Source organism: Rhinolophus ferrumequinum, chromosome 25 (assembly GCF_004115265.2).
Source record: "Rhinolophus ferrumequinum isolate MPI-CBG mRhiFer1 chromosome 25, mRhiFer1_v1.p, whole genome shotgun sequence".
NCBI classification, from domain to species: domain Eukaryota; kingdom Metazoa; phylum Chordata; class Mammalia; order Chiroptera; family Rhinolophidae; genus Rhinolophus; species Rhinolophus ferrumequinum.
Genome location: NC_046308.1, coordinates 29,588,949 through 29,616,515, shown reverse-complemented (window position 1 = coordinate 29,616,515; position 27,567 = coordinate 29,588,949). Strand labels below are relative to the sequence as shown.

Sequence of the window (27,567 nt, the reverse complement as noted above, 5' to 3'; positions counted from 1 at the left end):
TTCAGGGGTCAGCTGGGAGTGGAGAGGAGCTACTGCCGTAGTCTCAGAGGAGGTCTCTTCCCGGTGATACCGCTGCTGCGGCACGTTTTTCGTTTTTGCTCCGCAGCACAATGCAGACAGCCGAAGCAACTGACCGCGCCCAAACCTCTAGTGCAACATCTCAGGGCCCCTGCCACTCCAGGCCAACCCCCGCGCACCCCCACAGTGCACGTGCACTCCCGGGACAACAGCAGGCGAGGCCTAGGCGCGCCCCCGCTGCCCGCGGCAGCGCGCGCGCTCCGCCCGCCCCCCTCGCGCGTGCTCGTGCCCGCGGCCGCAGCGGCGCGCCTCTTCTCCCTGCTGCGGGCGTCGAGGTGCTGGAGGAGGCGGAGGCTGGGCAGGCGGCGGGCTCTGGCGGGCGCGCGCCGGTGAACGGGGCGGGGGCGGCCTGAGGGCGGCGGGTGAGGGGCTCCTAGCCGGAGGGCCGCGGATCCGGGCCGACTCCGCCGGGGCGGGCAAGCGTGGTGCGTGTCGGAGGTGGGGATTGTGAGGCCGCGGCAGGGAGCCCGGCGTCCCCGCCCCCGAGCCTGACGGGCGGCGAGGCGGGATGAGGCGCTGGCGCGGGGGCCGCCCGGCCGAGCCCCCGCGGCTGCCCTGGGCGGCCAGGCGCTAGGCTCGCGTCGCGGGCGGTGCTCGGCGACGAGGACGAGGAGGAGGAGGAGGCGAGGGCGGCGGGCCCGGCGCCCGCGGAAGGCAGACACGGAGCGGCGAGCGGGGCGCAGCGAGGCCGCGGCGGCGCGGCGGGGCCGCGGGGCTCGGTAAGGCGGGGGCCATTGGCGGGCCGGGGGCACCGGTGACGTGGGCAGGCGCCGCGGGGAAGGCTGCGGGGGAGTTGCTTTCCTTTTTGGAAGAAATTCTTTTTTAAAGTAAAGGTTCCAGATCTAATGTTCTTAAAAGACCATCTCGAGTTTCCCCCGTGCCCCCCGGACTCGTTGCCCCAGCCTCCCGGGGGGACCGGGCTTCGGGCCGACTGTCTCCCGCGCTCGCATCTCCGGTTGCCCACGGCATCGGCGGACGAGGGATTCGGACGCGTTTCTGGCCTGCTGCGGTGCTCCCAGCCGGAGGCTCCAGGCAACCCAGAGTCCCGACTCCCTGGGATGGCAGAGGGGGTTCTGGGGACACAGCTCTCCCAGGGGATCGCCGTGCGAGCTTTCCCCTCCGGTGCTGTCCCCGGGGTGCGTGGGGGCAGGTCGGCGACATGTCCCGGGGGGACTCCCGTGGAGTTTTCCCTCTCATCTTTCTAATTGGCTGAAGTTACTGGCTACATATTGGATGATATTGGTGACTTAGTACCTCTTTTTCCCCCTTGAACTCCCCGCCACCCCAGTGTCTTGCCTTTCTCCTTTTGTTGAGTAAGTATTTATGTTGAAGGTTTTCGCAAACAGATCACAAGAAACGGTAGGAAGAGAAAGTCAAGCCCGATTTCTTAGCTTTAGTCTACTTCTGAACCCTGTATAACTTCATCTCTTGTTGAAGCTTAAAGAAGGTGGAGAGGAGACCCACGGCAGGAGGATGCTTGGGATGCAGTTTAATAGTTAGCTTTTAGGAAATAGAATTGGGATAATTATAATTTTGATCTGCTTGCAGAATTGCAGTTTGCTTTTAAAATGCTTGGGGCACTGCATGATGCTACATGGATAGCTGGCAGCTGGGCCACATTGCATTGTTGTCAACATCTCTTTTATTTTCCATTCTTTCAGAGTTTTATTTGGCACAGATTTCTTAGACTTCTTAAGTCCCTCTGAACAGGAGCGACTTTCCTATGTAACTTCTGACACATAGGTTGCTTTTGTAAACGTTGTCTGTATTCATATTTCTACTGGAAGAAGAAAAAACTTGTGGTGCTAGCGTACAGTGGCTCTTGGAGTCCAGAAAGATGTGCTAGTTTGGTCCAGTAATTGGACTTGTTGCAATATTTTGGGGTAGTGGTGGTTGTGATTTCATTAATATGTTTTTCCTTATTGGGTAAATTGAAATCTAACTCAGAATCTTGACACTTGCTCCTTGGACTTGAGAGTGAAGGAAATAGAAGCTTTAATTGCTGCTACAACTTGATCTCAAAGTTTTCAAGTACTCATTGGTGTGGATTTTTTTTTTTTAAATTTAAATGGGGCTATTTGTGAAGATGGGGCGTTATGCTGTTGTGATTTCCATTTTCAGTAATATCTAGAGTCTACCTCATTCTTGAAATTGGTTACGTGGTGAAACTTTATAGAATAAGTATCTAGTGTGGTGGGACGTTGGAACTGTGCTCAAGCCAGTTATCTTCATACCATGGTCTCTATAGCAGGCAATGAAATAAAGCAGCACTTTGGACAGAGACTTGTCCAAAGATGGCTGGGGTGGCAGCCCAGTTCACTGTATGGTGGTGTACATTGAGGTGGGTGACAGGGTGTACGTGGGCCAGAGGGGAAATGCTGGTTGGAAGAGCCTTCTTTGGTTATGTAACTGTTTTGTTTTCTAGGGAGAGACTAAGAAACAGCCAGGCAGGCTCAACTGTCATTAAAGTCTTTGATGTTGGGTTCAATTCCAGTAGTTATGTTCCTTTTATTTGCTTTTCCCAACCCCCACTTCATTTTCCAGTCACCAGAAGCTATTCTGCAGTTGGGCTGAGACTTTAATGTCAGTACATCCATCTTCACTTCTTTCTCTCTCTCTCTTGTTCTCTCTTTAGGTGACTTATTCAGCAGTGTTTTCCCTTTCCAAGCTGGTCTGGGTGTATTTTCTGCATGGTATATATAGATTCATTGTTGACTGTAAATGCATTTAACAAATGTAAGGGACTAGCAACTGTTTTCTTCAGAAGACTGTGGTAGTCGAAGAAAAATGGCATGAAATGAAATAAATATTGTTCATTGTTTAGTCTCATAAGGAAAGAGAATGTGTTAGATCTCTTCCAGTTTCAGAATTTTGTGATTCCATCTCATTCTTAGGAAATCCATATGTAGTACCTACAATTTGAAATTTTGGAATTTTTGATTATTCTGAGGCAGATGTGAAGTTTATTGAGACTTTGAGCTTCTTTAAATCATCAGTTCAGAATATCAAAGAGGCCACAAGTTAGTATTTATGAGAAAATCTTTTTAGTAAAAATGTATTTCACATTTTTCTGCATTATTTAGGACAGAAGTTGGCAAAAGTCAATCTATAGGCTTAATTTGGTCTGCTGCTTGTTTTTTGTATGGCCTACCAACTAAGAATGATTTAAAAAATTTAAGTGCTTGAAAAAAATCATAAGATTTCATGACATGTATAAGTTACATGAAGTTCAAATATCAGTGTCCATAAAGTTTTATTGGCACACGGTCACACTCATTCCTTTATGGATTGTCTGTGGCTGCATTGGCAGTACAACAGCAGAGTTGCGTTATTACAAGAGAGACAGTATTGCCTGCAAAGCCTAATCTATTTTTCATCTGGCCCTTTGCAGAAAAAGTTTGCCAAATCCTGATTTAGGGCTTAAAATTTTTTGTCTTCCTTAGCACGAGCGTTATTTCCTATCATAGCATTTTAAGGGGTTAAGACCCCTGGAAAAGTACTGATTTTTGCTTTGGAGCCAGATAGACTTGCGTTATAGTATAAATTTTGCCAGCTGTAGTATAAATTTTGATCCTGGACAAACTAACGTCTTTGTGCCTCAGGTGCCTTCTTTGTAATCCGAATAACAATAGAATCGACCTTAGAAGGTTGTAGTGATGATTAAGTGAAAGGGTATGTCAAGGCATACTACAATATAAGATATAAGTGTGTAGTAGGCACTCAATATGTCATAGATGATGCTGATTATAAATTCTAGTCTAAACAATATGCCTGAAACATTATACTATGTCACCTTTGCCCCCTATGTTATAGAGTTGTTTTCTGGAGTCGTATGCTATATGTTACCAAATTTTCTCCTTTACTGAAACTAGTTTAGATAACAGTTGATAATTGGAATAATATGAGAAATTTCCATATGTTACACTGCATTTTTATTAATCGCTTATTTGGATGATTAAGAATGGGTGGAAAGGTAGTTTTTCTCTTATTATTTTTTGAGATCCTGGTTCTTGACAATTTTGTGATACTATTCTAAGTTTGCAAACTGAATTTAAATCCGACTTCTATTTTGGTACTGACATTGTTTTTTTTGAGAAAGGTATGTGAGAAAAACCTGTTTTAATTAGGCCAGTGTTAGGTAACTTTCCTTACATGTGTATGACACTCTTAAGTCTTCCTTATTGTTTGTATTAGCATCTTATAACATCCTCTTCAACGTGGAGTAATGAAAGTTAGTATTTTTTTTAAAGGTAGATCTAGTTTACTACCTAGAGACATATTAAGCTACTTTTTGAAGTTTTTGGTTTAAATTATCTTACAATTGAGAAATTAGATGTGCTTTTCAACTTCAAGTGCTGGTTTATTTAACATTAATCTCAAACTAAGATTGAGCAAATAAACACTGGCCATTGTTCTGACTGAGTTAAAACAGAATTGGGGTCATTGTGGCTCTTGCAGTCCTACAAATTGTGTAGTTTCATGCGCTGGATGATGCTTAAATGCAGTGTGGTTGAGCCAAGGGAGATGGAGGAGCACTGTCCTTGGTGGAACAGTGGGATGAAGGCAGAGGGGCTCTTCCATAAAATCATAGAGCAGCAGCACCTGGAAAACTAAACTGTCGGGTTCTAATGTAGCAACTCAAGAAAGGTAGAGGCCTATCTGAAGAGATGAAGGTTGAGAAGGAATATTCCCCAATGTAGTAAAGATTTGATAAACTAGATGTTTACAGTTTCATAGTGTACTGGACAAGGGGGCTTCCGCTGGTATTTAAAGGAGACTGCTTTAGGATAGGTGAAAGGAAGTGAGAAATTATTTCTCATACAAATATATGAACCAGAATGTTCAGTGTGGAGGTAGAATTCTGGTTTTCAGAGATCCTATTATTTGGCTTATGGTCATATATCCCTTTCCTACCTTATTTTGTATTATGGATTATAATATACATTGATATTAGAGGTTGTGGAGATGGAAAGCATTGAAAGGAAAGCATGTGAGATCCACATATTATGGAAGTGTTATGATATGTTTACATTGTCTCTATTAGAAGAGGTAGGCACTATACTCTGGGAAAGAATTCTAAAGTAGATATTCCATTGTTTGCACTTAAAAGGTAAAATCATTATTCTCTGGGATGCAGCCTTGTGATTCTTGGGCAAGCCATTTAACTGCATTGTTCATAGTCCTTTGTGTGTAGGATGGAAACGGTCAATTCCTGTTCCTCTTTTCATTGGGGACATATGTGGTCAAATAACTCTTAAGATGAGTAGCATTTTCAACAACTGTGAATAACATATTATGTGAAGTCCAGTAATTACCCAGTTAAGCAAAGACTAAAAAATGAAGTAACCTTTAACAGGTAAAGGAGATTGGGACTTGAAGTCAGAGGACCTGGGTTCTTGTCTTGGCTCTGCTGTAAACAGGCTGTGACTTTGGACAAGTAATTAATCTCTCTGAACCTCATTTTCCTTGTGTCTAAAATGAGGGCGTTAGACTAGAGGTCTGTAAGATTCTTGCTCTAAAATTCTATGATTCTCTGATTTTTTTTTTTTTTAAATCAGGGACCATCCTCTTACACTTGACTAGTTTCCGTTCATCTACCCAAGGAGAATCTGACAGTCCTTACTAGTATCTTTATATACAGTGGTCTTCCAGATTCAAGAGCAAGCCGAGGCTCCAGTAAGACGAGGGAAACCAAGTCTCTTTTATCAGTTAACTGAAAAGTATCTGCTGAGTACATACTGTGTATTTTGTTCTATGCTAGATGCAATGGAAAATAGATATGAAATAAGGTGGCATTGACTGTCTGTGCTCAGAAAGTGTTCATTTCGTTGGGAAGATAAACTATATTATGAAAAAGAATATTATAAAAGAGTAGGCAAGGGAACAGTGGGATGATCCCTTATCTGGCAGTCCGAGGACCTGGGATGTACTATTGGGGAGAGAGGATGCTTTGTGGACTGAACATTCGTAAAATGAGCTTTATAGACTCCTTCCAGCTTTGAAATTGGCCACATTCTCTTTGATGGAGAAGCAGCAGCCCTGAATCAGCCTATCGGGAGACAACCCAAGTGAGAACTGCTCAATTCAGGCTAGATTTTTACACTCATTCTGTGTAATTCTGTGTTTCCCCAAAAATAAGACCTAGCCGGACAATCAGCTCTAATGCGTCTTTTGGAGAAAAAATTTATACAAGATCCGGTCTTATTTTACTATAATATAGTAAATGTAATATTTTACTATAACATAAGACCGGGTCTTGTATTAATTTTTGCTCCAAAAGACTCATTAGAGCTGATTGTTCAGCTAGGTCTTATTTTTGGGGAATCATGGTACTAGATGGAAGGAAAGGGTTACTTTAATTTTCTGGAAATACACTCAAGGGACAACCTTTCTTCTGAAAAGTCAAGTATGTGAGAAGTGACAGGAGACCAACGTGTCCCTGTTTTTAAGGCAATAAATTTGTGCCCTGATCTCATTCATATTTGCCTTCTTAAGCCCTTCACTCTGCAGTTATTTTCTTTCTTAAATTGTCATTCTCTTTTGGTATGCAAACATACCTTATGCTTTGTTACTTGCAGCAGTGATGATTAACTGTTCCCCAAATGCCATTCTCTGTGGCTTCCTTTCAGTAATAGGACCCTCAAGTTTTACCTGGGCACATGGCTGGACTACTATTCCTAGCCTTTCTCTTACAGCTAGATGTGGCCATGTGACTAACTGTTGACTAAATAGATGTGACCAGAAGTGAGTGATGTGTGCGATTTCTGGGTCATGGAATTAGAAAGGGAGCTACTTGCCTTCTACTTCTCTTTTCCCTGTTTTGCTAAGAAGAATGTAGTGCTGGTGCACATTGTTCCACCTTGCAGGTGAGAGCAACACTTTAGGGGGACAGGATCAATAAGATGGCTCTTTGGATGATCTTGTGGAGCAGAGCCATCTCCTAGCAATGGACTACTCATGTATCTCTGGATGGTTAAGTGAGAGAAGAATAAAATTCTATCTTGTTTGAGCTACTAATACTTCAACTGAATCAATAAATCACCCATCTTAAAACTCCTTCTCCTCCAACTTACGATTCCCCTCAGCTGTTGCCCAATTTATTTGCTACCTTTTACAGCAAGAGATGTTTATATTTGTTGTGTCGCCTTCCATTCTCTCTTTAACCTGATCATTTGAGCTCTTGTTCTATAACCCGACTGAAGTTATTTGTAATCAAGCTGTCATGCCCTGTATCTTGCGAAAGCGGGTGATCAGTTCACTCTCTACAACTTATTGACCTCTCACCAGTATTTCACACTGGCCTACTACTTCCTCTGAGCTCTTAGCCTCTCATTCTTTCTTTCTTTCCTTTTTTTTTTTTTAAGAAGGGTGCAGCTCACATTGGCTGATGCGGGGATCAGGGATCGAACCGGCAACCTTGGTATTATTAGTACCACACTCTGATCAACTGAGCTAACCTGCCACCCAACCTCTCATTCTTTATGTCTTTTTGCCAGCTTATCTCTACTCCCAATAACTCCCCCCACCCAACTGTAAAATTGGGAATTTCTCTGGCATTTCCTCAGGTGATTTCATCCATTTTCATGGTTTCAAATGCGATTTATATGCTGATGAGGCTTAAATTCCTCAAAACAAACAAACGAAAAACAAACACCCAATACAACAACAAAAAACTCTACTACTGATTTGTTATTCTCCCTTGAGCTCTAGACTCATCTAGCTCCATTCCTTCACTTGGATGTCTAATAGTCATCTCAAATGTAACATGAACAGTGCAGAACTAGAAATTACTCTCATTTATTCCTTCCTCCGCCTATCCCAAGTCTTTGCTGTCTCAATAAGTGGCACCACCATATACCTGGTTGTGCAGGCCAAACCGTTGGAGTCATCTTCCTTTTTTTTTCCCCTTATGTTACGTCTTGTCAGCTCCACCTTCAGAATATAAACTGGACCTGACTACATCTCAGGTTTTTCACTATTACAAACCTAGGCTCGTCCTTTCTCCCCTGGAAAACTGCCAACAGACTTCCTATGTCCTCCTCACCCATCCCATACACAGGAGCTAAATATAATGTTGAATGTTAATCCGATCACCTGCTTATTGGCTTTCCAGTGCACTTAACACTAAAACTAAAACTTAAACATTTTATCATGGAAACAAAACTTCCATCTCAGTCACTTACAAAGTCCTTTATCATTGGTTCTCAACGGGGGAAGATTTTTGCTCTTAGGGGACATTTGGCGATGTCTGGAGACATTTTTGGTTGTCAGGACTGGGGGTGGGGGAGTAGGGGAATGTGCTAGTGGCATCTAGTGGGTAGAGGCCCAGGATGATGCTAAACATCCTACAATGCAAAGGACAATCCCCAACAACAAAGAATAATGTAGTTCAGAATGTCTGTAGTGTATGATCCGGCTCCTGGCTTCCTTGCTAATTGCATCTTCTGTTCTCTCCTTTGTTCACGGGGCTGCAGTCACAATAATGTTCTTTTCCTTTATTTTATTTATTTTTAGATTTTTAGCTAACATACAGTATTAACTAGTTTTAGGTATACACCATAGTTATTCAACATTTGCCATATACACCTAAAGAGGTGATCACCTTAAGTCCAGCAACCATCTAACACTGGACCATGGTACCACAATATTATGACTATATTCCCTATGCTGTACATTACATTCCCATGACTCATTTGTTTCATACCTGGAAATTTTGACCTCTTATTCCCCTTTACCTTTTCCCCCCTTTAAACATTTTTCAATTACAGTTGACATTCAATATTATTTTGTATTTCAGGTGTACAGCATAGTGGTTAGACATTTATATAATTTAAGAAGTAATCCCCTTGACTAGTCTAGAACCCACCTGGCACTATACATAGTTATTACTGTATTATTGATTATATTCCTTATGGTTTACATCCCCTTGACTATTTTGTAACTACCAATTTGTACTTCTTAATCTCTTCACCTTTTTCACCCTTCCCCTCACACCCTCCCGTCTATCACTCCCATAAATCTAGAACCCATCTGATACCATACATAGTTATTACAGTAGTACTGACTGTATTCCTTATGCTATATGCTACATCACATGACTACTTGATAACAACCAATTTGTATTTCTTAATCCCTTCCCCTTTCTAACATGGCAACCATCAAAATGTTCTCTCTGTCTATGAGTTTGTTTCTGTTTTGTTTGTTTTTTATTTTGTTCTTTACATTCCACGTATAAGCGAAATCACACTGCATCTGTCTTTCTCTGTCTGACATACTCCACTCAGCACAATACCCTCCAGGTTCATCCATGCTTCTGCAGATGGGAAGAACCCATTCCCTTCCCTGGTGGAGCAATATTCCATTGTATATACGTGTATGTACCACCTCCTCTGTCCATTCATCCAGTCTGTCTCTACATCTTGGCCATTGTAAACAGTGCTGCAGTGAACATAATGGAAGCAAACGTACCCTCGAAGTAACGCTTGGGTTTCTTCAGATAAGTACTTGGAAGTGGGATTATTGGATCCTTCTTTGTATCTGGAATCTTATTATAGCCTTTTTTTACAGTCTATTTTGTCTGGTATAAGTATTGCTACCCCAGATTTTTGCTTGTTTCCATTTTCACGGAGTAACTTTTTCCATCCCTTTACTTTCAGTCTGTATGTCTTTTAATCTGAAATGTGCTGTATGCAGCATATGTAAAGGTCTTATTTTCTTATCCATTCAGCCACCCTCATTTGATTGGAGCATTTAAATCATTTACATTGAAAGTAATTGTTGATGGATATGTAGTTATTACCATTTTATTCATATTTTTTATTTTTTATTTTTTTCATCTTGAAGTCCCTCTAAGATTTCTTGTAGTTCTGGTTTGGTGGTGGTGTTGTTTTTCTTTCTTATAGACTATTTTTTAGAGCAGTTTTAGTTTCACAGCAAAATGGATCAGAAGGTACAGAGATTTCCCAAGTGCTTCCTGTCCCCTTAAAGGCACAGTCACTCTTATTATCATCATCCCCCAGAGTGATAACGTTTATTATAGTCGATGAACTACATTGATACACCATTGTCACCCAAAGTCCATAGTTTATATTAGGGTTCACTCTTCGTGTTGTATATTCTACACAGAATAGTTTCACTGCTGTACAAATCTTCTGTTCATCCCTGCCTATTCTTCCCTCACCTTTCCCCCATCCTCAACCCCTGGCCACCACCAATCTGTTTATTGACTTTTAATGGTTTTGCCTTTTCCGGAAGTCGGATAGTTGGAGTCATAGAGTGTGTAGCTTTTCCAGATTGGCTTCTTTAACTTACTAATATGTATTTCAGTTTCCTCCAGGTCTTTTCATGGCTTGATAGCTCATTTTTTTAGCACTGAATAATATTCCATTGTCTGGATGTATGACAGTTTATCCATTCATCTACTGGAGGACATCTTGGTTGCTTCCAAGTTTTGCCAATTGTGAATAAAATAGCTTAAGTGTCCATGTGTAGGTCTTTTTTGTGGACATAAGTTTTCAACTCTTTTGGGTAAATACCAAGGAGAGTGATTGCTAGATTGTATGCTCCGAGTATGTTTAGCCTTATAAAAAGCTGCCAAACTGTTTTCCGACGTTGCTGTATCATTTTGCATTCCCACCAGCAACAAGTGCAAGTTCCTTTCTTACATTTGGTGTTGCCAGTGTTCTGAATTTTGGTCATTCTAATAGATGTGTAGTGGATAATTTTTTTTTTTTTTAAATCGCTTGAACAAGCTATGCACATACCTTCTTAGAGATTTGCAATCGCCGTTCCTTTTGCTTAGAATGTATTTCCTTCAGATCTTTGCACGACTGACTCTTCCCTAGAGAGGCCTTTGTGATTACCTGTAAACATGCAGCATCCCAATCTCTCTTCTCTATTATCCCATTTATCTTCTTCATATTAGTTTATCATTTATTTGCTTATGTGTGTAATTTATAATCCCTTTCTTCATAAGCTATTTGAGGGGTGGGGCTCTGTCTAGATACTTGGCGTATCTGTAGCTTTCCTACTTAATAAATAATTTGTTGGAGACAGAGAGATGCCTGAGTCCATCATGGGAATTGAAGACAAGGTGTTCAGTGATAATGATAAATCAGGATTCATCTGGGAGCAGTAGGGAAGGTTATGATTTTCTGGAGGATGGAAAAAAAAATCACTTGAGATAAAGCTGCTTTTGCCTTTACTTAGTGATTACTTTTGTAGAATGGAGGAATTCACCTCCATTTTGTTAGGCAGCAAAGGACAAGAATAACATGACAGCAGGGACTTTTAGGAAAGAAAAGTTACTTCAGGGTTTAATTTTCATTTTGCCTTGTGTCTCATACCACTTGTTTCTGCATAGAGAGCTACATCTTCCTAAGACTGGTGAATACAGCAGTTATATAGGCCTCTGGGGAATATGTGGTTGTACCTTTCCCCAGTATCAGAACTCCTTCCACATTATCCTTGGAAGATAATCATCTACCCTGTCCTCCTGTATTTTTGGGTCTGAACACTTAGTTACTCATATGACAGCCCAACTCTTTGTAAAAAGAGTTCTTATTGTTTAAAAATTCCTCATTATATTGAAGTGGAATGTCGCTCCCTGAATTTCCAATACCACACAGATCTGCTTTAGTTTTCACATGATAGTTCTTTAGCTGTCATGTGAAAAATGGTTGGTTCTTTTATCTTCCCATCAGCCTTTTTTCTTTCCAGACTAAATGTACTCATTTTCTTCAACTGTTACTTATATGGCAAGGTTTTTAGATCATTTTCCAGGCCCATCCCTAACATTTTTGGGACTCAGGGCAAGAATACACATGGAGTTCCATATGCCATATTGTCTAAAAATCTACAAGTTATAAATGAGGCTAACTGATAAAACTGTTCCATTGCCTACCTTAACAAATAAAACTTTATAAGTACCTAAATCAAAGTCAGAGAATTCTCAGACTCTCTTGCATTCTGCTGCAGGACGTGGCAAAGTGCAAAGAGAGAACCAGCCTCCAATCCGAGAACCTCTTCTCAGTTCAGGCTTCTTGCTTTGCCTGTGTACATATGTGGATACTCCAGCCCACATACCTTTCAGACAGCAGCTCTTTGACCATGTCTTGGGACTAGGGTTATAAATACTGATGGGGTTGTCTGCCCTTGGGAGGACCAACTCAGAGAAGAGGCCTGAGCAGACCCTGGAAGTAGGCAGGAAATTCTGGGGTGCTGGGCAAGATGAGGGCGGGGGTGTGTAGGCTGCAGGTGGGCACACCTTTTAGGCCCTGAGAACACCTGCCTCCATGGTCACGGGTGTGGCCAGAGGGAGGCCAGTTCATAGCCCTCCACAGATCCCTTTTGCTTAGGTCCAAGATATTACTGTTCTATCGTAGTCAAACTCTGGCCTCGATTCTGTTTGCCAGAGCCAGTTATTGTGGAAAATGTTAAATTCCCTCTTATAGTGCTCCACATTAGACATGGTATTCTAATTAGAGCTTCTTAACTGGTGTGCCAGGCGATGCTCTGAATGTGTTACAGATGGGCCAGAAATACTGATTTCCTGAGTCCTCAGAGAGTATTGTCAGTGACAGAGTGGCAAGACTCTCTAGGCTGATCACGACTGGCCAGCAACAGCGTGGCTTATTTACCCCAGTGTGCCTGTACCAGTACAGCGCACCAGTACAGCGAAACCCTGCTCTGGACTGATGCATGGTGACTATGTAGGTCTCACAGTATAAAGTGTTTTACATTTAGCTTTAAGAGCATGTTTTTTAATCAGCATCATTATTTGGTCTGTCTGACGATGTTGGAGGTGTCAAAGTAGGTGTATGCCCTTTTTATTAATGAGGATGTAGATCCAGGTTAAGTGGCTTAATCTAGCTACGTATTATATTCTCACTCAAGTAGGGCAGTTGAAACTAGAACTCCATTCTTCTTACCCTTATTTTGATATATTCTCTCTACTAACCCAAATTGGTTTTTTTGTACTTTTTTTTGGACAGCTATCACCTCTGGTTCATTTAGGGCATGCAGGCAATTAACATTTTTTAGAGTTTTTCTATCCCAACTTATGTTACTTCTTTATTGTTACTTTTTAGCCTGAACACTCAACTTTCCATTTAATACCTATTAAATGGTATTATTTTTATGGGCATCAAACAATTGATCCAGTGTCTTGAAACTTGATTCTGTGTGTTATCCATTTTGATAGCTCTCTTCCCTAGATTAGTGTCCTATTTAGTTATTACAGTGATGTTTGTCTGAAATGGTCACCCTGAGTCATTTATAAAAGGTTAGATTACACTAAGACAGAAAACTGTGTAATACATTTTAGAAATAGTTCTTTCATAAGCCAGTTATTAAAAAAAACTTCTGGCACTTACTTGTAATTCACTTCCTTTTAATTTTATACCCACTATGTATTGATCTTTACAAATGTTATTTAAACCTCAGGAAAGTGTGGTCACTTGCTCAAGTTACCCAACTAAGTGGTGGATTGATTCAGAATTCAAATCTAGGTCTGTTTGACCTCAGAGTACCTGTGTTTTCCTCTATAAATAATGTGAAATGATTTGTAAACATTTAACTTGGGCTGGGAAAGGGATGATGTATATATAGTCTTACATTTAGAATAACTAATTCTCTAAAGTTACTCATGCACAGGACAGTTTCCCCCTCCATCTGCTCCCCAAGAATTATCTGGTGTAAATGTCAGTGTATGAGGGTGAGAAACCTCGCTCTAAGGGTTTTGAATAGTTAAGATTTTACTTGATTGTGTGTTTCTTTAGCTGACTATCGTGGTAATAGGTATTAGAATATATGAGAGATGCGTAACTCCTTGTGCCTCTTAGTGGTGAAGGTTAGGCCTTTTGTGTTTTTATGCTTATTTTTATTAGAACTTTTGATTGGAAATAATAAAAAACTTGTGTAACATACATATGCAACTAAGCTGGCTTTTGTGTATCGACTTGCTAAGAATGTGACTTCTATGAGGAGTTGTGTTTATCAGTGAAAGCACAGATTTGAAGGAATAGTTGCTTAGCATTCTAGTACAAGTTCTTTCTCTTTTTCCTTGTGTTTGAGTTCCAAGGCATGACCAGAACATCATTGTAGCACTTTCCCAATTTCTTCACAGTAAGTTTCCCAGACTTGATTTTGTGTTCCTTTGATTTAGGTTGCCATAACCATCTCCTTAAGTTTTATTACGTCAGTCTAACAGATCCAGAACCAACAGAGATTCCCTATTCTTAATATACTTACTAAACTCGTTTGATTTTCAGGGAACGCTTTTCTATTTTCCTCAATTCAGAATTCAGTTTTGCTAAATGGTAAATATCTGCCTTATTAATATTATCAGTAGCTACTGTTATTGCTAACATTAATATTATTAGTATGTTAGAAACTATTCTTAGCCCCTTACATGTATTATTTGGTTTAATCATCACAATTGCTTCCATGAAGTACTCAGGGTACTAATTTTTTTTATTGTGGTAAAATTTACATAACAAAATGCACTATCTCAACCATTCTTATTTTTAGGTGTACATTCAGTAGTGTTAAATATATTTCACATTTCTGTGAAACAGATCTCCAGACTTTTTCATCTTGCAGGACTGTCTATTAAACAACCATGCCTCATTTCTCCCTCCCTGCAGCCCCTAGTAACTGCCATTCTGCTCTGTTTCTATGAATTTGACTATTTTAGATACCTCATATAAGTGGAATCGTACAGTATTTGTTTTCTTGTGACTGACTTATTTCACTTAACATAATGTCTTCAGGGTTTATCCATGTTGTAGCATGTGAAAGGATTTCCTTCCTTTTTAAGGCCGAATTATATTTCCTCGTGTCTCTATATACCACATTGGCTTATCCATTCATCTATTGATGGACACTTGGGCTGCTTCCACCTCTTGGCTATTGTGAATATTGTTGCTATGAAGACGGGTGTACAGATATCTCTTTGAGATCCTGCTTTCAGTTCTTTTGGATATATACCCAGCAAAATTGCTGGGTCATACGGCAATTCTATCTTTAATTTTTTGAGGAAGTGCCATACTGTTTTCCACAGCAGCTGTACCCTTTTACGTTCCCACCAGTGGTGCACAAGAGTTTCAATTTGTTCACATCCCCATCAACACTTGTTATTTTCTGTTTTTTGCTAGTAGCCATCTTAATGGATGCGAGGTATTACCTCATTGTGATTCTGATTTGGATTTGCTTAAGATAGTGATGTTGACTATTTTAAAATACACTTGTTGGCCATTTGTGTATCATCTTTGGAGAAATATCCATTCAAGTCTTTTGCCTATTTTTTTTGTTTATTTTTGTTTTTGGTAAAACTAGTGACACTGTGTTTTATTTGATAACAGAATATTAGGAACTGCCAGGATAGTGCTTAACATTCTGCCCTAACCAGGGTATCATTAACTTTCTAACATTGTTAGTGTAAGGTGGAGTACTTCTACCTACTTAGAGAATTAGAGAAAGATTGAAACAAACTCTAAAGGTGAGTACTTTAAGAAGGAAAATGAGCTGGTTTACTTTTTGTTTCTTTAAAAACCCTAACCAGTAATACCCCCCATTTATAATGAAGACTATACACAGCGGCACTAAAAGGCCATTTACAAGAAAAGTTTTTCTTCAACAGAATCCACTTGAATATGTTGAAAAATGTATCTTAGCTAAAAGCAGTTCACTAAGGATCAGGGCCATCTAAGTACCTAACTAGTATTTGAAGTTGTCAAGGGGGTAGGGATGTGTAAATTTAGCAGCAAAAGACTTTTGTTTTGCCTGAAGGGAAAGTGATGGTGGCCAGAGGGGCCAATTCCAAGGATGGGTTAGGGGTGGGAGGCAGTGGTCTTGGTATCCCCCACATGCCTGTTCCAGTGGTACTCAAACTTGATCTGCACCCCACCAATCTTGGATTGGGGGGGCGGATATCTGGGATCCACTCGATGATGAAATGTGTTGGCTCCTTTTGGTCTGGGGAAGTGTTGCAAACTGAGGAAAGTTTTTAATTCCAGGGTTGCAGCGCTGGTTGCTTTGCTATATGACTGTAGGTTTCTGCTGTGCTCTCTACTTCCACATTAGGGCATTTAAACAGCTCATACGCCCCATCTCAGTTCTGGATAAACCCATGGGTAATTTCCAAGGGCATCTTGGGGGTATTTATTTGTTTAACTTGCAGGATATGCCAGGTATACTTGGAAAGCGTTCCCAGTGGGAAGGCATCTTTTCGAAGAAAAAAGCTGTGGTAGAGTTGGGAAACCGTTTTTTTGTACTTTCTATAGATATTCTCTGTTGCAAGGCATCCAAAAAGGCCTGAGGAATGTGGAACACCAGTGGTTCTGGTTTGCCATTAAACTGACAGTGCTTGGTTTGATGGATGCGTCTTGTGACGCTGACCAGCCAGTCTTGGAAGGATAAGGTCACCTGTACCTCTTCTAAAGCTAACTACAAGCCTGCCTTTTTAATGAAGAAGCAACCACAGTCTTTTTCAGGCCACTTTTCCTTAGATTATTGCTGACTGCATTTTGAGGCAACAGTGAACTGTTCGACTGTGCACCAGATACTTTACCTGTTTTTCTCTTCTTTGCCTCAGAGGCAGTGGGCTCACAAGCTGACACTGTTGATTCTGAATGGCAACCCAGCTGAGGCACAATAATCTCTATGACGGCTGGAATAAAAATGTGGGAAGTCTGAGATTTCTTGAACCAATGTCTCATCACTGGCAAAGGCACAGATAAAAGGAAATGAATGCATCTCTGGGCTGCCTCATACTTGGAGGCATTCGACTTGTGAGATGTCAGTCTGGCAGGAGCAGAAGAAACGGCGCTCAGGCAAGCTCTTGGCACTGATTTTCTGCACAAAGGATGTATGCAAATACCCAAACTATGCTTCTGGCTTGCCTTGCATTTACCACTAAAATGTTTTTAGTTTTTCTCTGTACAAGGGGCCCCGTGGGTTCCGTGGCCAATTGCCAGATGGTTTGCTTGGTTTCTGGAGAGGCCTGCATTGCATTCAGAACTGAGCTCTTCAGAGTCAGAGGGGCGGCCTCTGTTTGGCTGTTCACTGCCATCTTGGTGTGCTGGCACTGATTTTCCACGAAGCTCTGGGTGGCAGCTTTCAGGTCTGAGGGAACATAACACCATCCAGAACTCAGCTGAGTGATGATCATGTCGTCTACCGTCCGGGTTGTCGTCTCTGAAACACCTACCGTGATTCCCTGAAAAGAAGACCTAACCGGAAAATAAGCCCTAGCATGATTTTTCAGGATGACATCCCTTGAACATAAGCCCTAATGCGTCTTTTGGAGCAAACATTAATATGAGACCCGGTCTTAGTTTTGGGGAAACATGGTAGCTCCACAAAGCATTGGTAATCGGGGCCCTGGTCTCTTTGCTGCAGAGTAAACCTGCAGATCAGAGCCTGTTGTGATTTTACAGCTTCAATACTAGGCTGCTTCCGTGCACCAAAGCGGATTATGGTTCTTCCAGCTCAGTCCCTGGGTTCCATTGTATGTGCCGCATTGGGGACACTTTCTGATTCTCCTCATTGTGGCCTTCCTCAAACCAGGTGATGAAGTCCTTAGAGAATTTGGTTCCATTTTTCACAGGTCCCGGTATCAGTTACCAGAGCATCCGGAAAACAGTATAATCTGACTTCATAAGATCTAAAACGTGTTTCATTAGTTTGTGATGATCATAGAGGACAGGCGAAGACATAATCATTTACAGAGTGATTGTTACTGCTTAACCAGTCTTCTGAAACTTAAACTCTATGGTATGGCAACGCAGACATTCGGCATCCTCTTTGGCCAGCCAGTGGCAAAGCTCTTGCCCAATATTTCACAGTCAGAGAAGATTCCCATTGCCCTAACTGGAAATCTTGGCAGTCTCCTCTCTCTCCACCCGCTGTAGTCTTTTTCCTTTGCTCATTTTAAAATCAGGGTAGGTGTTTTTTTTTTCTTTCCGCCCCCAAGTCAAGTTGTTGTCCTTTCAATCTTAGTTGTGGAGGGTGCCATTCAGCTTCAAGTTGTTGTCCTTTCAGTCTTAGTTGTGGAGGGCGCAGCTCAGCTCCAGGTCCGGTTGCCGTTGCTAGTTGCAGGGGGCGCAGCCCACCATCCCTTGCGGGAGTCGAACCGGCAACCGTGTGGTTGAGAGGACGTCCTCCAACCAACTGAGCCATCCAGGAGCTCAGCTGTAGCTCTGCTCAAGGTGCCGTGTTCAATCTCAGTTGCAGGGGGCGCTGCCCATCATCCCTTGCGGGACTCGAGGAGTTGAACTGGCAACCTTGTGGTTGAGAGCCCACTGGCCTATGTGGGAATCGAACCGGCAGCCTTCAGAGTTAGGAGCATGGAGCTCTAACCTCTAACCACTGGGCCAGCCCTGGTTTTTTTTTTTTGTTGTAGTTTTGTTAGAGAACTTCATATATTCTGGGTATCGATCTCTTTCTTACTAGATATATGATTTAAAATACTTTCTGTCATTCTGAGTTGGCTTTTCACTCTGTTGATAGTATCCTTTGATGCATGAAGTTTTTAATTTTGATGAAGTCCAGCTTATCTATTCTGTCATTTGTTGCCTCTACTTTCGGTGTCATATTCAAGAAATCATTGCCAAATGCAGTGTCATGAAGTTTTCCCTTATGTTTTCTTCTAAGAGTTTTATAGTTTTAGTTCTTCTGTTTGGATCTTTGATGAGGTTTGAGTTAATTTTCCTGTAATAGTGTAAAGTATGGTTCCAATTTTACTTTTTGCATGTGGATATCCAGTTTTCCCAGTACCTTTGATGAAAAGACTGCCTTTTCCCGATTGAATGATCTTGGAACCCTAGTTGAAAATCATTTGACTGTATGCTAGTACTCATACTGATTTTATAGGTGATTTACATTGAGGTGTGACTGATAGACAGTATTAACACATTTTAAAAAGAGTTAACCCCAAAATAATCTGTATTTGGTGCAGTAAGATGAAGGAGGTTTTTAGGGTTGTGAGGTTTATTTTTGTGTGTTTTGTGGTGTGTGTGTGTGTGTGTGTGTATTCTTCCAGGTGAATAAGTGTCAGTAACCTCCTCCAATAGGTTGCCAACTCCATGCACTCAGCCAGTGATTTTCAAACTCTTTCAGCAACAAAACCCCCTTTATCCCCCAAACAAAATCTTAGATGGACCTCCAGTGTTCTAGTGATAACTAGTATTTTGTTAGTATATATTCATCTAAGAAATCCATGTATAATATTTACCTATTTTTGCTAATTGATGGTAACAAAAGTTTATGCATTTGTGGTTTCCAGTTTGTTGCAAACGTGCATGTTATGTTTTTTAACATTTGTTCCTGTTATATTTTTTAAAATGGGTAAAGATGTATGGGAACACCTTCAAATCAAATGTTTGCAGAATGCCTGAAGCTCTGCCATGGATATCAGTGTGAAAAACCCTAGCTTACTTAAATATCTTTGAGGTTTGTGATGATGGAGAATCATTTTTCTCTGTGCAGAGTTAACTAGAGTGTTAAGGTCTTGACTTTAGTGCTGAAATGTGGGGCTAATTGAATAGCCTAACAACTAGTCCAGACCGACTCTTTCACTTCTTTACTAAGGATCTAAGGATAAATGTCAAAAGCCACCTCATTTTTCTGTGCTTTAAAGTGGTTTACACTTAGGGCAATTCACATCTTGTATTTTAAGATACTGAGGTTGATAAAGATATCAGAAATTTTGTAGTTATTTGTAAGAATTTTATTCTTTGAGATTTGATTTTACATTTTTAATATTTTTAAAATTTTCAATTATAATTGACATACAATATTATATTAGTTTCAGGTGTACAACATAGTGATTAGACATTTATGTAACTTACAAAGTGATCACCCTGATAAATCTAGCACCAATCTTACACCGTACGTTCTTATTACAATATTATTTAAAAACCAAATTTTTTTTTTTAACTGGGGAATATTGTGAACAGTGTGTTTCTCCAGGGCCCATCAGCTCCAGTCGTTGTCCTTCAATCTAATTGTGGAGGGTGCAGCTCAGCTTCAAGTCCAGTCACCGTTTTCAATCTTAGTTGCAGGGGGCGCAGCCCACCATCCCATGCGGGAATTGAACCGGCAACCGTGTTGTTGAGAGCTCATGCTCTAACCAACTGAGCCATCGGCTGCCCCTCCCTTCACCTTTTTCACAAATCCCCCCAACCCCGCCCCTCCAGTCTGGCATCATCAAAATGTTATCTGTATCTATGAGTTTGTTTCCATTTTGTTTATTTTGTTATTTAGATTTCACATGTAAGTGGAATCATATGGTATTTGTCTTTTTCTATCTGGCTTATTTCATTTAGCAAACAAACTTCTTTATCCCGTCGTCTGAGATTTGATTTTTAATTTTAAGTACTATATCAGCAGCATTTGTTAACTTGGTAATGGGAGATAGTAATTTTGGGTTTCAGCATTCTTAGAGTAAGGTCTCCAAGACACAGATCTCTCTTAAAGTTCTTTTTCCTAATGGAATGTCTCCCATGAAATTACTGTATTTATAATGAAATAGACTGTTTTAGAGCTGTAATCATTACTTAATTACTGTGTAGTGGCATTAATTTAGAGCCCAAGATGCTTGAAAATTGGTGTAGCTGGGTGATATTTTAAATTTAGCAACAATGAGAAATACTCATTTATTATATAAGACCTATTCAGGATATATAATACAAGCTTTGGAAAAAAGGGTTTTTTGGTTTTTGTTTGAATGATTTCTTGTTTGCACTTTATCCCCCCCTTCCCAGCTTGAGATATTATTGCCAAGTTACATACCGTGTTTCCCTGAAAATAAGACCTAGCCGGACCATCAGCTCTAATGTGTCTTTTGGAGCAAAAATTAATGTAAGACTTGGTCTTATTTTAATATAAGACCAGTTATAATATAATACAATACAATATAATATAATATAAATATAATACCAGTCTTATATAAGACTCTGTCTTATATTAATTTTTGCTCCAAAAGACGCATTGGAGCCGATGGTCCGGCTAGGTCTTATTTTCGGGGAAACATGGTAGTTCTATTTTTAATTTTTTTGAGGAATTTCCATACTGTTTTCCCTAGTGGCTGTAACAATTTACATTCCCATCAACAATGCACAAGGGTTTCCTTTTCTCCACATCCTTGCCAACACTTGTTGTCTCGTCTTTTTGATGACATCCATTCTAAAAGGTGTGAGGGGATATCTCATTGTGTCTTTGATTTGCATTTCCCTGATGATTAGTGATGTTGAACACCTTTTCTTGTACCTGTTGTCCATTTGTGTGTTTTGTTTGGAAGAATTCTATTCAAGTCCTCTGTCTATTTTTTAATCTTTTTTTTTTTTAATGCTGTTTTTCTTTTTTGGTGTATTTAAAATGTAGTGTATAATAATGAACTCATTTGGGAAAACAAGTAGGTTCCCATATGTGGTTTCAACTGTTCTCTCTTGTTGGGATACATTCTGACTTGATGTTTTAAAAACTTCCCAAAGGGTGTATAAAGCTGTATTTAGAAATGGTTTTAAAATGCTAGCTTTAGCCAGATTTTACAGCTCTTTATTTGTAAGTTGGGTTAAACTAATATCTCAGCCTTAATTCAGTAGATATTTACTACCTATTTATTGGAAATAGATTGGTAGGGGATACAAAGTAGGGGCTTTTTTTTATGCCATTTATATTATTATAAATTAAAAACAAGCATAAAAGAGCTAAAATAATTTAAAATATAATATAATACAAACCTTTTTAGAAGTTGAGGAAAAATTGAAAGCTCAAGAGGTATATTTTAATTCTAGTTTATGTCCAGCATGCCCAATTTAGTCTTCCTTAAGTAAACATTGTGAACATTTTGTCAGATTTTCATACTTTCTCCTACTTTGTGTATGAAGGGCAGACATAATTTTCCCATTTATAAAAAGCTCTATCTTCATTTTTCATATGGTGATATGGTAATGGCTAAACATAAACAAATTTAGTTATAAAAATCATAAGAATATGAAGATTTTTTTCCTTCTAACCACTGTAAAAGGGATTTCTGTCATTGCTGGTGGCGTATTGATTTCCTGCTAAATTAGATTCTAAGGTACTTATTTGCCTTTTTTTCATTGCACCATTAATATTCTGGGAATCGTTTAGTGAGATGTTTAAAGTGTAAATTATTCTGATTAACAGAACAAATTGTTTTATCAACTCTTTGCTCCTGGTAGGAAGCAGTTTTCATACATTTATTTCCTTAGGAGTATGTCCTTAAAACTATTTGGTGAATTCCTCATCATCCGCTTTCTTGGCATAGGAAAGAGGTCTAAACAGAAAATATGCTTGGTTTTTACTGGCTTTATTTCTTTTAACATTCCTGTTTAATCAAAATAGGGACTGTGGCTTTAGCATGTAGAGAACTGAATTCATGTAGCTGGAACTGTTCTTTTATCAACTAACCTCTTGAAAGGTAGGAAGGGAAGGTCTGAAATAAGAGAAAAGTTTTATAAAATTCTTCAGATTAGTTTTAGCTAGATAGTGATGTGAAAAATATTATGATATTCTTAATGTTTCAAGATTATGGATTTTAGTAGAAGTAGAAAAAAAACTTGGTTAAATGAGCCTATAAAGGCAGGTGGTTTAGAAATATTTCTGAGTTACTGAATTTTATGTAACAAAATCTGGAATAACTTTTCCTTTTTTACTTTAGAGCCTTTCTCTTCTGTTTAACCCTGTCCAGAGCCACTGTACACCCAATTTCAACAATATTTCTGTATTCCTATGATCTTTGAGATTTGTTCTTTTTTACTTTCAGCTGTATTTCTTTTCACTGTATGCTCATTAAAATAAAATAAAAAAAGAGTTTGGATCCATTTTGTCTGAGAGTATGATGTTCAGCACAGTGTTGGTGGCTCAGTAAATTTTAAGTAGTATTTCCAGCCTTCTAGGAGCATTTGCCTTAGAAACAATTATGGAAAGTTTTCTGTGTGGAGGAAACTGTTTCCTATCTTTACTGGCAAAGATCTTTTAGTATCATGCTTCAGTTGATTTGTGTTTGTGTAGTTCTCTGCTCTGCTGCTAAATATTTTTATTTCTAAGATGCTTATGTAATTTTACTTATTGGTTAATTTTAGGGGGTAATTATTTTTGATTCGTTATTCAGCTATAATAACAATATTTTATTGTATTAGAATAGATTTTAGAGGTTGTTAGCAGATGAAAGTAGTAGGAATTTGTTTAAAAATTGGAGGTTTAAAAGGAGAGTTTTAGCAATTAATTGTTTGACTTTTATACTTAAAGAATTATTAGACATATAAAGGTAAAATTACTTGTATTCTAAATTGTACTGTATGTTATATATATATATATATATATATATATATTTAGGCTCTTTTTTATTTTAAAATAAATTTTATAACTTTGAGATTTCTTAGGTATATTTATTGTCGTATTTTAAAAAAGAATTTTTAGATTTTTAATTCTGTATAAAAAGCCATAATAAATTTCTTCACTCTTATCATGTATGATTTAGATAGAGAAAGACAAAAGGGTTTATAAAGTAATGTTGTAAGAAATATGATAATTATGACAAGAAATCATAACACTATTACTGGCAGTGATGTTCTTTGTGTTTGGCTAGAATCAACATTCATTTATGCCCAGGTAAATAAATTGTTTTATTCCACAAAAGATATTTAATAATTTATGGTTGAAGCATAAATGAAATACTATGGCCTTTCAGTTAAGTAATGCACATGCAGGCCTCAGCTGTAAAAGTTCAGTCAGTGTAGTTGTTGCAGCCCATGTCATTGAAGGAATGGGGACAAAAGTTTGTTTGTTACTACCATGGAACTGAGTATAAAGACGCCAGTGCCCTTTGAACTTCTGTGGCTGTGCATCTGAACAAGGAATTGTTTGAGGATGGGAAAAGCTGCCAGTAGACTTGGGATATGCTTTCTACGGAATTGTTGAATGACCCTACTCCAGAAAAACAAAAAAGCAGAAACCAAAAAACAAAAAGCTTAATTGGAAGAAATTCTTTTTAGTGTCAGAAGAATCTCGTGTCCATTGAGCTAAATCTCATTAGATATTCATATTCCATGAGATAGTCTCTATAAAAATATTGTCTCCGCTTACAAAAATAGCAACATTACTCCCATTTTATGAATTGACAAGGCTGGTAGATGCTTGTGGTTCCTTCCTCTGCAATTCTTATCTTCTTTTTAAAAGCTATCCTCCAGCTCTACTAGTCGAAACGTCCTTCTGTATCTGGGTCATACTAATTCCTTAGCTTTTTTTTCTTTTACATTGTTTAAAAGTTGGGTATTATTCAGAGAGTGGAACCTGTAAACATTTGTCAACTGAATGAGTTGAATTAATGAATAAATAGGAAAAGTGTGGTGTTTTTGTGTGTGTGAGAAAATAGGAATAATGGCAGTTACGGTACTCTTGATACTCTTTTTTTTTTTAGTGTTCTCACAAGGTTGTTAATAAAAATTTAGTAACATCTCTCAATATGAGAGTACCATAAATACAGATCTAGAGAAGATCTTTTGCAGATATAGAGTAGCTCAACCTTGAGTTTACTTCTGTTAGTTGTACTAGCCAGTGTTCAAATTGGGCTCAGATAACAAGATTTTATTTCATATGTGTTGTCCTAGGAAAGTATGAGGAATCAATACTACTATTACCATTTTGGAGAAAAGCTGGCTCAGGCTTATGTTGTTGAATTATGTATGTGATTAATTGTTGCATAATTACATATTATTAATAAAACAAGATGTTTGTATTTGAAATTAGTACACCGATTCACCATTTAATAGTGCTTGTGCTCTGAGGTGGTCCTCCCTACTAATACTGCATTTGTTCATTTCTTTTCATTTGCTTTTAGGTAGTTTGTTGCTGATCGTTGCTCAGCACCATAATTTGGTTTATCGGTTAAGGTATGTTGCAGAGATCTGTGATCATATTGCTTAACTGGAGTCCTTGGGCTTGAACCTGTGACTTCATTAGCACCTTTGTCTATGTGAGTGATAAGGGATAAGGTGTGAAAAATCAGTATGGTGGTTATGATAAGAAAACGATTGACTTTTTAGTAGCTTTTTAAACGTGTTTATGTGTGTATGGAAATACTGATTTACCAGAAGTTTAACACAAATTCTTAATTCATTAATACTTGGAGAATTTTATTCATCATACTTATATGAAAAATTACTTTGGAAGTTTAGCTTTGAGTCTTGCCTTATCAGTTCCTCTTACGAAATATAACAATTTACTGGCAGAAGTTCTTCAGACTCTTTTTAGGTTTGTCTTAATATGCATAAGATGAGTGAGGCCTCCAAGTGTTGTGATCCGCAGTGGAGGTAGAAATTTAGAATGGACGGGACTATAGCCATGAAGGGAAACATTTGATTGTCAGAGAAGATGGATGAAAGAGAGTGGAAGCTGGGAGCTGGATAGTGATAAAAAGAGGAAGGTAGACTGCCAAATAGCTGCAGAGGAGCAGCCTTTCAGATCCCAATCTAAAGGACATGAGAGTAGAATCAGAGCTAACAACTGCAGGCATCAGATCAACTTACCCGGTAGAGGAGACAATCGTTCACTGTTGCAACGATGAAAAAAAATTAAATTCAACTTCCTTGGATTAATTGATTTTATACACACACACACACACACACACACACACACACTATATCTTCATTTATAGCTTTGGTTTATTTTAATTAAAGTCTTTTCGGTGGTATCTGTTGAACTAAGTTTAGACTTTAACGTGACAGTTGTTTAAGAGAGAACAAGCAAATCTTTAGACAAAGTAGAGAATATATTTGACACAATGTTATAAAATTGCCATGTAAGAGTGAGCTGACTATTCCCTTTAGAAAATCTTCTGTGAAATATGTTGTCACTATTTTAGACAAAAATAAGAATTTTTTTTGAATAGTGTACTCCATTTTATTAAAATGGGTGGTTTATGCGGGGAAAAGACAAAGAGGACTGAAGAATATGGGAAATACTGGCTAAGCGGCATTGTCACATCTTTTATATCAAGAGGAAAAGTTTGTGTTCTGATAACTATATTTTAGCAGGAAAGTGCCACATTACTTGATTTTACGAAATGACAAATAATAATAAATTTAAAATAAAAATAAAAAAATAGTAATTTGGATGAATGGTGAATAATGCTTTAGGTCAGAAATGAGCAGACTGAGAATTCATTGTTTATTGTGAAAAAATTTGTCAGGAAATAATTACTCTCTTTAGGATTTAAGAAGTTCTCTTTTTTCTTTTTTTGATTCATTATTAACTTACAGCACCTGGAAACAGTATTTTAGAAAACTTTATTCAACTTTTTTGTAATTGTCTTTATAAAAGATTAAAATTGAAATATGAAAGGAAAGCAATCTGGACATTGATCTATAGTTGCTAGCTGAAGAAATGGTGCCTGTAACTGGCCTTTTAATATGATAATGCCCTAACTTTTACATTTCTTCCTGTGGTAAATAGTATGAAAGATACTTTGGAAAAATAGTTGCCAGAATTGTACCACAGAAAATTGCTTCTATTACCATGAGCCACAAACTTGTAAGTGGCTAGATTAAAAAACATATTCAGTATTGGTAAACATTTCATTAGTAATCTCATCATAGCTGTGGCAGAAGTTTCTAAATGCCTATATTTTATTAATTTCCCCTCTTTTCCTTTCTAATAAGAACCTTAAGTTTTGTTAGAAGCAGAAGAATGCCTAGCTAAAAAACTGTATATTTCTTAGCCTCCTTTCTAGCTGGAGTAGCCATGTGACATAGTTCTGGTCAATGAGAAGTAGGCAGAGATTTCTGGATGAGGGTTTTGGAAAACCCCTTTCACCCATTTCCTTTTCCTCCTGCCTAGAAATTAAACATGATGACTAAAGCTGGACCAGAATTCTAGAGACCTTTAGAGAAAACCAAGAGATTTACAGAGATCTTAGCCAACGTATTCTTGAGCTGCCAGACCAACATCAGCAAGTGCCTTTCTCTGAACTACCATTTCATGGGAAGAATAAACCTCTTAACTTGTTTAACCCACTATAATTTGGATTTCCTGTTACATGCATCAGAACGTCATCTCTAACTGAGAATAATTTACGTGCCCATTGTGACATACTTCAGGAGATTTGGACTCTTCTGATAATAATTTAACAAAGGATTTCATCTAACTTCAAATCCGGACCCTGGGATTTTTGGAATTATTTATTTTAGTATATGTGCTGCCGAAGCGAGCATTGGAATTATTTATTTTAGATTTGATTGGACCAGCTGGATATTCACCTGGATGGATATTGGTTACGGCTGGAAATTTGAAGGAAATGCAGGCGTATTCATAAATAGTCGAGAATTTTCCACTGTCGTTTCATTCACTCTTCAATTTCAAGTTCCTGGTGTCGTCTGACTGCATAATCTGTATTGAAACTATTGGAGCTCCTTCTGAATGGAGGGGATTTCAGGTAGTCATAGCACAATTAGGGTCATCTGG

The 27,567-nt window shown here is 38.9% G+C and overlaps 1 protein-coding gene and 1 pseudogene across 1 annotated transcript in view; one reads left to right on the top strand and one right to left on the bottom strand.

Annotated features, from left to right (window-relative positions):
• Positions 1 to 742: 742 nt before the first annotated feature.
• ARHGAP32 (Rho GTPase activating protein 32) overlaps positions 743 to 27,567 on the top strand; it is a 319,193-nt gene continuing 292,368 nt past the window's right edge. The window contains exon 1 of the mRNA XM_033097361.1: positions 743 to 797. The gene's annotated coding sequence lies outside the window, so the exon portion shown is untranslated. The remainder of the gene's footprint in view (positions 798 to 27,567) is intronic.
• On the bottom strand, positions 15,836 to 17,677 carry LOC117017802 (uncharacterized protein C2orf42-like; annotated as a pseudogene).